General features: G+C 41.2%; 1 pseudogene; it reads left to right on the forward strand.

The window, feature by feature from the left end:
• Positions 1–2442: 2442 nt before the first annotated feature.
• On the forward strand, positions 2443–11401 carry LOC110350487 (putative pleckstrin homology domain-containing family M member 1P; annotated as a pseudogene).
• Positions 11402–13081: the final 1680 nt, after the last annotated feature.

Below are 13081 nucleotides of genomic sequence, written 5' to 3' on the forward strand. Positions count from 1 at the left end.
ACCTAGAAGAAGAGAAGAAAGGGGAGAAGGAGAAGGCTATAGGACTCCCAGAACCAGAAGGAAAACATGAGAGTGAGGCCCAGCCTGGCATCTGTCCCTGATGAATGGAAATGTCCAGTCCAGAGCCTCAGGGTCATGCTGAGATTACAAAGCATGAAGAAATTTGTTCTCTGAAAACAATAAAGGGGAGAAAAATAGGAATTGGGAAATGGCTGAAGGGAGAGTGAGAAGGAACACACCTGCCTGAGCCTCTGTAAATGAGGAGATGAGTGATGACGAGCAGTCATGCCTTCAGAAAACACCTGCAGGGTCACGGAGTCCTTCCTCGGCCAGCACTCTTTGTTATCCCGCACACTGTGAAGGTGTGGTGGCCCAAATGCATATGAAAGCCATGGCTGGAGTTGAAGGCAGAACTCAAAACCAGCCAAACCCAAGAATAGTAAGTAACTCTGGTCAGGAGTAAGTAATGTCTCAGGGACATCTGAGTCACAAAACTGTGCCCAGACTAGGGACTCCGCACTTTCTGACATCCTAAAGTTTCATCACTGCACAGATAATGTGTATACATTTATAAAATAAATGTATTAAAAATCATGTATATATTTATAAAATAATGAGGGCAGAAAAGACAAAAGAGGAAAAGGAAAAACTTGCCTTGCTCTGATTTTTAATAGTAAGTGTTGTTGGAACAAGTGAATATTGAACATAAAAATCCAGAATAAAGGAATAGATATGAAACTACCAGGGCAAAGAAAGAAGAATGTGGAATTTGAAGAAATTAGCAACATGAAGCAAAATCACACAGGAGAGAAGACATGGAGAACCACAAAAAAAGTGGAAATGTTCTAAGAGACAGGGAAATCCTTTTAGCATAGCTTTAAAAAATGGAAAAAATAGTTCTTCTTATACATCTTCATGCATTCACTGATCCTTCTTTCTCCATTACTCATGACTTCATCCACTCCCAGCCCTGGTTGCCTGATGATCAATGACGCAAAGAAGCATACCTTCCATGGAGCTTATGGTTAGGAGAACAACCCTGATGGAAATGTTTGGGCTTTTCAAACTGCACCATCACTACGTTGGAATTTCCCAGAGATCCAGGCAGATGCCAGGACGTGTGCTAGTTATCAGCGCAGCGTCACACGGGATGTTCGGTAGCATGAGAACAGAGAGAGTGAGATTGGGGAAGAGGAAGAAGGGCGAAATAAGGCTTGGAATCCTATTCACTGTTAAAGTAAATTTAAAATCATACTCGACTTCAGATGCAAAAAGGCATTATTATTTGTTTTGTTTTGGCGATCGATTCCCTTAGGTATCAACTGTCTTTTTTCATAATTCAGAAACCTTGTTGGCAACAGTTAGGTTTGAATAAATCAAAAGCAAGCACTTGCATTGGCACAGAATGAAACAGCTTTTTCCAAAGAAAAAAGTCACAAACATAGAGCAAATTACAACAGAAAAAGATTTTTCATAATTTTGTCTTTACAGAGGAAGATGATATGGTGATTTGCTTCTGTTAGGGGCTTAGTTTTGTGTTGCTATAGAAAAAGACTTGAGGCTGGGTCCCTTATAAATAAAAGTTTATGATTCTGCTGACTGGGGGACCCCCGGGCATGGGACTCCTGAGTGTATTACAACCTGGTAAAGAAACAGGAAGGGAACCAGGTGTTTGCAGAGGGGGCCAAGCTGTGGGGTGGCCTCTCTCTTTGTAACAATCCTTTCTCCTGAATGAATTCGCTCCACTATACCAGCGTTACTCCCTCCAGGGGTGATACCTCCATGACCTCGTGACCTCCCACTGGGAACCGCCACTAGATTCTACCACTGCTATACTCGCATACTGGGGACCAAACACCCTGCACACAGATCTCGGGGGCACACACTCAAAACTTATCCAGATCACATCAGTGGCTCAGTCTACGTTGTTTAGAGAAATAGAATAGCCTAGAATGAGAGAGCCAATTGTTGGGTGCATCTTTATAACTCATCAGGTTGAAGAAATCCCAAACCCAGGCACTCATCAGAGCCTATGATCTGGGGAATCTGTGCTGTTTTTTAAAGCTCTTGATATAATATTTTTCTTACCCTAATATAATACCTGATATAATATCTTATCTAATAATCAGCAAGATTAGAGACCTCTGGTATGGATCACCTCTACCTCTGTAAAGAAAACTCAACAGTTACAATCATGGATGTCCATCTGCTTAGCTAAGGTATTTGTGATGGCTGTTTTGTATACCTTTTTCATATCCATTTCTAACACGTTTTTCCTCTAATGGGCACAGTTCCCTGTGCTGTAGTTATGTCATCTGATTTGGTTATATTCCATCTGAACATGCAACATGGGATCCCTGCTTTGTCTATGAAGGCAGGATCCTGCCAAAGTTGAGAGCAGCCCTGCACAACGAACCCATTGGACAGGCCAGAAGTTTCCGGATGGGGTGGGGAAGCTATGAAGGTGAGGATCCTCAGCTGCTCACTCAGGTGGCCAGAGGTAGGGATGGAAACTGAGCCTGAGGCCTCAGCTCAGCTAGTGAGTGGTCTTGCTGGTCCAGCCAGGTTGCTATTGGGCTGTGTCTCTCCTCTCCCTGCTGCCCAGGCTGCTCCCTCTTCCTGAAGCTTGTCCTCTTTTCTCCCCAGGATGTCCTGGAGGCCAGTCACACATTTTACAAGGTGGAGCAGAGTGTCCAGGAGCACAGGGTTTGGGCTGTCAGGTCTTCCTACAGTTGACCTCAGAAACAGGATCACATCGCTTCTACCGCATTGCTCTGCTGAATGCAGGTGGTGCACTCAAGTCTGGATTCAAGGGGAAGGCATAACCTGAGGGCAAAGATCCTGGGAAGGGAGGTCACTGGGGCCACCAGTCCACCAGGCCCTCATGCTCATCTCTGTTCCCATCTTTGAACCCTGTTGGAGCAGACACAGAACAGGAATGCCCGTTCCTCCAGGAGGTGGGTAGGGGACACATGAATATCCAAACTAACAGTTTTGTGTGTTTCAGTCCCAGACTCTGCTTTCCTTCCGATATGTTGGTTTCAAAGGTTTGTTTCCACATTAATTGTTTGGAACTTGAGCCCCATTTCATTCAAGTTACAGTTATAGTGTGGCTAGTTTCCTAGGCTGGCCCACACAAATGGTCATTTTGCAGGTCCACCACTATCCTTTCCACGTATATGGCATGACTGAGAAAAAGTTGGCAGCTGGTCTGGCTCTGCCTGCCTCAGTCACTGTATTCTTCTGAGAAGCGACTGTTCAGCTCTTTGCTGGGGGGGCCCTCCCTACCTTCACCACTCACTGGCTGCAGTGTGGGCCTACAGGTGAGCAGTCTGTGTCTGCCCTTCAATCCCCTGGCAGCTTTTCCCTGTGTACAGAGGGGAAGAAGAAAAGACAGTTGGTGCTTCAGGTGCCCCCAGAGCCTTTCTCAGTCACCCTTCCTGCCACCGCGGGCAGGGCCAAGCACCCACAGACTTCCATCACGCTGAGCTTTGCTTTGCAGAAATGCCTCCAGACGGTGTGTTACCACTGCGCATCGCTTTGAACTTTAATTGTCCAATACAGTCAAAGTTCGAATGCCCAAAACTTTGTCTCTTGAACTTCAGTTATTTTAAGGCTTTCTTTAAGGTGTGGACATTGTTGACTACGGAAGGTTAGCTTCAGCCTTTTATGTTAAATCAGCTCTACCTTATGGAAAAAGCAGGATGCACCTCATAATATGTACATTGTGACACACATGCCTCGTTAGCAAAGCTTATGTGGAAATAGATGGTCATTTTTTTCTTATCTACATTTTGCAACTTTTCTGTAAAGAATGTGTATTAAATATATTGTCTTATTTTAAATATGCAGATCCCTATGGCCTTGAGACCAAATTCTGCTTACAAATGGCCTTAGGATAGGGGCAACTTCTCTCTGTTTTTACCATCCACTCCCCCCACCCCCCATGCATCTCAGAACTTTGCCATCGGCATGATACTCTTCCCAACTCTCCTATGCCGGAGATCACATGTCTGCTGTGTTAATGCCAAAGGATTGTGGTGGGTTTCAAAAGAGATTTTATCTACTGGAGTCTAAGCTACTCTTAGGTAAGTAGAAGAGCACACAGTAGGTTATACTGAATCATTTGGGCCTAAACACATTGTAAACTATTTGTTTTTCCTGCAGATTGTTAGTCAATTTTCCATTATTGTTACAAAATACCTGAGGTAGTTGACTTAAAAAGAGGAAAGGTTTATTTTGGCTAACAGTTCCATAGGTTTCAGTCCACTCTGGTTGACTTCATTGCTACTGGGCCTGGGGCCAAGGAGCACATTGTATTGGGAAAATGTGGTGGAGCAAAGCTGCAACCTCCTAGTGGCCGAGAAGGAAAAAGAGGAAGAGGAAGCCCCAAGGGTCTTGAGATCCCCTTCCCAGCATGGCCCCAGTAACCCAGCTTCCTTTCACAGAGCCCCACCTCCTGAAGGTTATGGTACTTCTGCTGAGGGTGAGCAGCAGCTGCTCCTTGTTCTGTGAACACTGAGTCTGAAAGGGCTCTGGGTGCTTTGCCTTTCTTCTTCAGCAGGATTCCTGTGTTTGATGTTTGTTTCACAATAGTGTCTTGTTTTTCAGGTTGTAGTGAACAGAAATAAAATGCAAAATAATAGGTATAAGAAAGGTCTTTAGATCTTCAGAAGAAAGCCACCCTATAAATCCAAGGCATTATTACTACTAATAAAATGAGTCAGGACATCTATCTCCTATTGGTTCATTTTATCCAATAAAAAGTAATCCCAAGACTTTCCCTTAGTGACTCTTCCCAACAGCTCTCTCCTCCTACCTTCACTAAAGAAAGTAAGTGTCTGGTTTCAATGATTAATGGTACATCAAACTTATATTTGTTTCCAAAGGAGTCTCAGGGCTTTCTCTTGTTTTGAGGTGGATACGTCTCCCACTCACCACATTGCAACGGGTAAAGAAAAACAAATTAAATCACCTTTATCTATGGCTATGAATTTTTTCAGTTCCATTTATTGAAAAGTCTACTCTATTCATCAAGTTCCCTTTGAAACTAGGTTAAAAATCAGTTGATAATGTAATAGGGCTATAATTCTAGACTCTATTCTTTCCACTGATCTTATAAATCTATATTTTCATTGAAATGACACTGTCTTGACTACTGTAGTTTCATTATAAATCTGGAAACAAATCTGGCTCTCCAACTTTGTTCTTACCTTTAAGAGTTGTTTTGACTGTTAATAGATTCTTGGCATTTCTGTTTAAATTTTACATTTAGTTATCAAATTAGAGGGAAAATGCCTGTTGGAATTTCAACTATAATTGCATTGATTCTATAGATCAACTTGAGAATTGATCTCAACAATATTGAGGCTTCCAACTTTTAAACACAGTATTATATTTCTTCATGTATTTAGACTTTTAATTTTAACCAACAATATTTGTACAGGGATTTCACTTCTTTTGATATTAATTCTCAAATATCTCATTTTAATGATATTAATTTTTAGTTTCCAATAGTTTGTTGTGAGTGCATAGAAATATATCATTTCTGATCAATGGGATGAAAGCATTCCACTTTTTACCAGTAAGTATGATGTCATCTGTAGGTTTTTAGTAGATGTCCTGGTCCTTGTTTGCTGAGGGCTTTTGTCCCAAACAGATGAAGAATTTTGTCAAATGCATTTCCTGTGTTCATTGAGGTGATGATATGATTTTTCATTATAAGTTTGTTAATACAGTTGAATTACATTGATTAATTTCTAAATGTTAAACTATCCTTATATTTTTGAAATAAATCCACTTGGTCATAATATAGCTCTCACTTTTGACATATTGTCAGCTACCTTAGTAAAAATTCTGCTTAGAATTTTTGTATCTCTGTTGGTGAGGATATCAGTCTGTACTTTCTTTTCTCTGATATCTTTGCTTTTGGGGTTAGTGTAGTACTGATTTGAGATGTGTTGAGAAATGTTTGTTCCTTTTTATCTGAAAGAATTTTTGTAGACTTAAATTCCTTCTTCCATGAATTTTCAGTAGAATTCACCAGGGAGGCTTCCTGGGAATGGAGGTTGTAGTACAAAAATACTTCAAATTTCATATTTAATTTCAGGTCTCATGTGATATAACTTCCTTGAATGAACACTGGCTGTTTGTGTCTTTCAAAGACTTTGTTCATTTCATCTACATTATCAAATTAATCGACATGAAACTTTATAATATCCCGTTGATTGTCTTATTTCTTTTGATTCTAATGTGATGTCACTTTTCCCCTTGATTTTGGTAATGTGTGACTTTCTTGATACATCTTTCTAAATATCTATCAACCTTATGGATCTTGAAGAACTAGACTCCCAGTGTGTTGGCCTTACAGGTGTAGACCATCAACCCTGGTTCTATTTAGCATTTCTGTGGGTGAAATTTTTTAGCTTTTGTATGTCTGAAATGCCTTTATTTTACCTTAATTTTTGAAATAGCTTAATAGAGTATAGAGTTTGAATAGATTGTTTCTTTCAATACTTTAAGGATATTGCCATATGGATTCCTTATTTGCGTCATTGCTGACAAGCACTCTGATATCATTCTTATCTCAGTTCCTCTGTGTATTGTATGCCATTTCCCCCCCTCTGGCCAACTTTAATATTTTCCTTTAAATCACTGGTTTTGAGCAATTTGATAATAATTCACTTACTGCTTTATGTTTATAGTGATTAGGGTTAAATGAGATTCTTAGAATCTGTAAGTTTATACTTTTCAGCAAATTTGATAAATGACCATTTTGTCACAGGATATTTTTCTTGCCTATACCCTTTTCTTCTTAGGCCACTTGAAATTGTTCTACATCTCGGTGATGATCTCTTCATCTGAAAAAAATTTTCTTTTACATATCACTGTTCATGTAAAGTAAGATTATTATAGGAATGGACACTTTCCTGAGCATGTATGCAGTTCAGGAACTTCTTCTTCAAATCCTTTCTAGTGGTTCTCCCCTCAGCCTCAAGTAGTTTCTTCACATATATATGCTAATCAATAGTACTCTGGTGAATTCTGGAGGAAAACTCTGCAGAACTCTGTTTCTCTCTCTCTCTCTCTCTCTCTCTCTCTCTCTGTGAATTTTTCCTCTCCAGTACTTTGCCCAGTGAACTCTAGTCACCTTAGACACTCAGTTCCATATTGTCAGTTCACACTATAAGTTGAAGTAGTTGTTAGCTCATTTCATTTATTTGCTGACTTTTACCTGATGTCTAGTGTCTGGAAAACAACTGTTTCATATATATTTTAGGAATGCTGTTGTTGTATATGTGTGCGTGTGTAAATCAGGTGCCAGTTACTTTATTTGGCTAGTGCTTATGCCTTTCCAGTACTTTTATTTGAAAACTTAAATAAAGTAGGTAATTTTCTTTGAATAATTTACTTACACTGACTTGAGAAATATAGAAAGACTGATTTTTAGAGAGGAAACAGAAGCCTGCCTCGAAAGCACGAGGTCCTGAGTTCGATCCCCAGTACCGCAAAAATAAAAACACAGAGAGGAAACAGAAAATTTTACCAGTTAAATCCCCCAAATCGCTAGGCGCTCTTGTTTTCTTAAGAGAATTTTATATAACCTTTTTACAGTAACAATCCCAATGCTATTGAATAGTTCTATTCTAGAATTTAAAAGAGGAGACTCCAAATCAATTTTATGAATGAGCATAGAAATTAAACTTAACAAGATGGCACAAAAGAAAATTATAAACCAGAGCCAGGTATGAGTATTGATTTAAAATTTGTGAATAAAATATTACTAAATAGAACCTAACATCAACTTAAAATAGTAATTCATCATTGCCAAGAGTGTTATTCCATACATGTAAGAGTGATTCAGTGTTAGGAAATATTAATATGCTTGCTATGTTAATACAGCTAAATTCAAAAAGTCTGTTCTTACTTCCATCAATGCCAAAAGACATTCAATAAAATTCAGCATCCACTCATGATAAAATCTACTTCATAAAATAAAACTTCATCACATTAGTAATAGAAAATATACTTTATTTCAGTGTCACAACAATCACATTTTTCTTACACATTAAATACTTATATGAAATTAAGTAATAAGTCAAAGATGCCCACTTTTATCATTATTTGTATTTGATTTAGAAGTACTAGTGAAATGTCAGACATACATGCTTAAATATGGTTTCTCTTATATGAAAAACTCAAAGTATATATGCAAATGAGTAACAAAATTGATAGATAAATAGGAAGCGAGAAGAGGTTCAAATGTTTCCCCAAATTACCTATTCTGTTCTTTCAAAAATATTTTAATATATATGATAATTGGTTTCCTTTATACTACTAGATTCTCCTAGTTCATGGAAAAGAAAGTTTTGTGCTAATACCTGTTTCTTCTTTGTAAGAGAGAATCTTTTTTGTCAATGTCTTGTACTTTGAATAACTACTTTGAAAATAATGATACATAGTATAAAAAGTGCTAGATAATATAATGAAAATTATTAAGAAACTAGATAGAAGTATAAAAAGTAGAAAGGCAGAAATATTAGTTTTACATTATATAGACTTTATACTTTAGGTATTCATTACACACTTGGAAAATCAGAGTATCTTCTAGAGAAAATAATTGCAAACAATAGATTTCAAAGTCAATCCTCTCATACCTCCAGCATAGAAAAGAGTAAAGTAGCTATTTTAAAATACTACCAGAACATTCTGTCTCCTTAAAACAAAATCCATCCTTAAATTATTTCAACAGAGCCTGGCCACCTTGGATTTTACAACAAAGTCACAATACATGTACAACATGGATCAAACTATAATCAACATATAGGATGACAAGTATGGCTGCTTAGCTAATATTGATCCAATGAGAAAGCAGGTCATGTAGCGAGGGTACATGGAAAGAACAAAGACATTTTGGGAAAGAGATGGGTCGGGATGCTCTGGTCACCCACCTGGGTGATTAATGTCTATCTGGACCAGGTGATGCTAATTACAGTATAACTCCATTATCCCTTAGGAGGGCATATAGGCCTGGCCATTGCATCTTTATTTTGAAGCCTGCTCTTCTTCAGATGTGCCTCCAGCCACAATTCTGATGTCTTTACTTTTTTACTGATTTCCTTGAGAGCCCAGTCCCTCTCTGACTGTATATTAATTTCTAACTTAGCTTCCTATAATGTCAATGGTCTAAATGCATCAATTAAAAGATAGATACTGAATGGATCAAGATAGGACAAAACAAGATACCCACATTAAAAATAAAGACATATGTTGATAAAAAGTAAAGGGATGAGGAGAATTATACCATACTAACAGTAATAAAAAGAAAGCCAGCTGGATCTCCAAGGATTCCTCCAGCCCCTGATGAGGCCACTCCGGGATTGCTGGGGATTGCTTTGGCCTGCTCTTTGCAGCTGCTTTCTCAAGGACCAAGACACAGCAGCTCCCTGGGGACTTCAGACCATACCTGTGCCTTCTCCAGGAAGCAGGAATGCCAGGGTGCAAGGTGCCAGAGCACAGAGGATTCTGGGTAGAGCCTGGGCTGCAGAAGAGGCTGCATATCCATCCTCAGGTCTCTGGAAGTTGAGACCATGGCCATCCTGAAGGAGTGGCTTCTTATCTGTCTCTGCTGAAGCTTGGCCCCTACCTGAGCTCAAAGAGTCCACTTGCATGGTCAGCTGCTCCTGGCTGTAAGGGAGGATGTGGGTAGCCCTCAGCCAGGCCACTTCTAGCTGGTCCTCTCCCGCAGGAGGTTGGTACTAGGGCCTCCTCCCAGGATGAGGCCAAGGCCTGGCTGGGCCAGGTGTGCGAGGCCCTGTAGAAGAAGATCAGGCCTCAGTAGAAGGAAGAGTGGCTGAATGTTCAGTGCCCAGACCAGCCTGAAGACCTTCACCCCAGATCCCCCCTTTTCCTCCCAGGGATCCTACCATCCCTCAGGGATGCCATTTGGCCAGACAGTTCTTCAGGTTCTAGAGCCAGACACTATCAGAGTCCCTTCCTGCCAGGCATCGAGTACTGTAAACCCAGTACTGTGGGAAGATGAGATGGGAGAATCACAAGGTCAAGCAATCCTGGGCAGCTTAATGATTTAGCAAGATGCTGTCTCAGATTAAGGATGGAAATAGAACTGAGTGCAGATGCCCTGGGTTCAGTCCCCAGTACCACCACCACCAAAAAAAAAAAAAAAAAAAAAAGTCCCTTTTGCCCCTGTGTGCAGAGAAGACCAAAACACCCTATTTTTCTCTGCCCTTGAAGTCTCTGAAATGCTTCCTACTGAGAAACAAGAAGATTCTAAGTAACAGCCATGGAGTGGAAACCATCCAGAATATTTTGCCCAACAGGACCCTTGGGAGCCTGGCCTTTTTCAAAATCACACAGCTAAGGGGTGAGGTGCCACAAGCCCATAATCCCAGCACTTTGTATTTGGGGAGGCTGATGCAGAAAGATGGTCAGTTTGAGCCCAGCCTGAGCAATCTAGCAACTCAGTGGAATCCTGTCTCAAAATTTAAAAAGGGCTGAGGACTTAGCTCAGTGTGAAGGCCTGAGTTCAATCCCAGGCACTGAAGGGGGTATCATCCCAGCTAAAGCTGTCCTGAAGCTGGAGACCGCCCAGTGCACACGAGATCCTGGCATCCAACTTGGAGATGGCTGAGGAGGCTGTGATGCTCAGTGGGGATCTAGACTAAATCTGCCTGGAGGTGCTGAAGGTCACCACTGGGAGAAGAGCTTCCTGCTGCAGCACCTGGTAGCTGACCCCATGGAGAAGGTCCTCAACACCCAGGGCTGCTCCAGACAAATCAGCTTCTCCTTTGTACAATCCAAACCCTGTCCCTCCTCTGGCTGTTATTACTGGGACATCTGCCACCAAGACAATACCTCAGTGATTCCAGCTGGGACATCACCAGGCAGCAGTCTTCTAGCAGGCCCTGAACTTTCTGCTGCAGATCTGGGAAAGCTCCTCATCAGCCTGCAGCTGGTGAAAAGCTGGCTACATGGGCAGGAGCCAGGAATAGCTGAAGCTTTGGGATTCGCTGGGCCTTTGCCGAAGTTGCACCCTCAGGATCTGAGCAAGAGGCTCAACCACAGGACTTATCTGGAGTCTCCCAACAAGTACAGGGTCACCGATCTCCAGCAGATCGCAGACGGGGTATACAGAGGGTTCCTCAAGGCTCTGATCAAATTCTCCTCCCATCACATCTATCCCTCCCTTGGCTACCCAGCAGGGCTTCATTTGCCAAATCCACCACCATCATCTTCTCTGGGTTTGACATCAGTCACATGTGCCCAGCACAAGGCTGTCTTCCACCAGAGCTGCCAGGCTGTGGTGAAGAAGGACTGCCCCATTGTGCCCTCTGGGATAAGTACCAGGAACAGAGCAGTCTCACTGAACCCCACCTCCTGAGCTACTGTGAAGCCAATGGAGAGGCGACTCAGACCTCCCAGCTGGGTTTGCTATCAGCTTGGACTCCTCTGTGTTACCAGAATTACAGGAGTCTCCATATCAGGAAGAACCTCAAGTGTGACCAGAGCACAAGAAACCCAGAGAAAGCCCAGGAGGAAGCCCCAGTGAGGTCCCATGGCCTCCCACCACTGCTCTTCTGGGGGAAGCACAACTAGGTGCCCCCTGCCGGGGATGGAAGGGACCTTACACCTCCATTAGGATTGTTCAAATGCTGTGGAAAGGGGACTTGGGGACAGTTTTAATTCATTGTTGATTAAAAAGATAGGGCTAGAGATAAATAAAGGTAGACAGAGGCAGAAACAGAGAGACAGAGAAATGGAACAAGGAAAGGAGCTGGAATAGCTACATTAATTTCAAACAATATAGGCTCTAAGTGGCTTCAAATCAGTCTTCCAAACAAAGAAAAGGAGAGAATCTTACATAATGATAAAGGAGTCAGTTCTTTAAGAAGATATAACAATCCTCAGAGTCTATACTCCTAAACAGAGTGTCAAAATACATGAGGAAAAAATAGTAAAACATCAAGAAGAAACAGAAAAATCCACTATTATAGCAGTAGACTTTGATATCTATCAGTAACCGACAATTCTATTGGGGAGAAAATTGGTAGGTATGATAGTTAATTGACTAATTGTCACTGGAGTGGGAATGCCCAGCTGATTTGAGTCAGCAAGGTTGCTGCAATGGTGTAAGAGGAGAATGGGCGGGAAGGATTTCAGCTGATCTTCCTTGAGTGGGCTTTGTTATGGCTGCTTTTCTTCAGGAGAGTTTTGGCAGTTCTTTGAAGGAGCTTTGGCTGCTTTCTGTGGGGGCACTTCAGTCCTCATCTTCATCTTGGATACTGTCCCCTGGCTTCCAGTGCAGATCCCTCAGCCTTCTGAGTCAGATCCTTCAGTCTTTTTGCACAGACACTTCAGCTTCTGGCACTGGCCCGTGGGTCTTTCCAGAGAAAATCCTTTGGGCTCCCAGTGTGGAGCCTTCAGCCTCCTGATACAGACTTTAATGGGACATTGCCGTGGGCTCCAAGCCCTTGACCAGATCCTTTTGATCTCCAGTGTGCAGACAGACGTCTTGCACTCATCTACATCTGACTCTAGTAAGCACTGACTAAAACAGTAGGATATGGTGAAACTCAACAACACTATTAATTAGCAGGGTCAAATCAATCCTTATAGAATACTTCTTCCAGCAACAGAGAAAGTTCATTTTTCTCATGCTCCCATGGAACTTTCACCAAGATAGTTGATGTTTTAGCAATAAAACAACACCTTAAAAAGTTTGAAAGGAAATAATCGGAATCATATAATGCCTGGTTTCAGATCCCAATGAAATTAGAAAATTCAATAACAGAAATGTAGCTGAAAAATCTCTCAAATAGTTGGAAATTAAACAACACACAAAATAACACATTTTAAAGAAGCATATAAAAATGTTTTGAATTGAATTAAAATACAACTTATCAAAATTTGTGGGAAGCACAAAAACAGTGCTTATAGAAAAATTTATAGCATTAAATGCATAATATTAAAAAGGAAAAACATTAGGTGGAAACGTATGCTTTTGGCTGGATGTGGTGGCACACACCTGTAGTCCCAGCACTTGGTAGATTGAGACATGTGG

The sequence above is a fragment of the Heterocephalus glaber genome, unplaced genomic scaffold, assembly GCF_053883595.1.
Source record: "Heterocephalus glaber isolate CG9 unplaced genomic scaffold, H.glaber_assembly_v1.0 deba00000621, whole genome shotgun sequence".
Classification (NCBI taxonomy): domain Eukaryota; kingdom Metazoa; phylum Chordata; class Mammalia; order Rodentia; family Bathyergidae; genus Heterocephalus; species Heterocephalus glaber.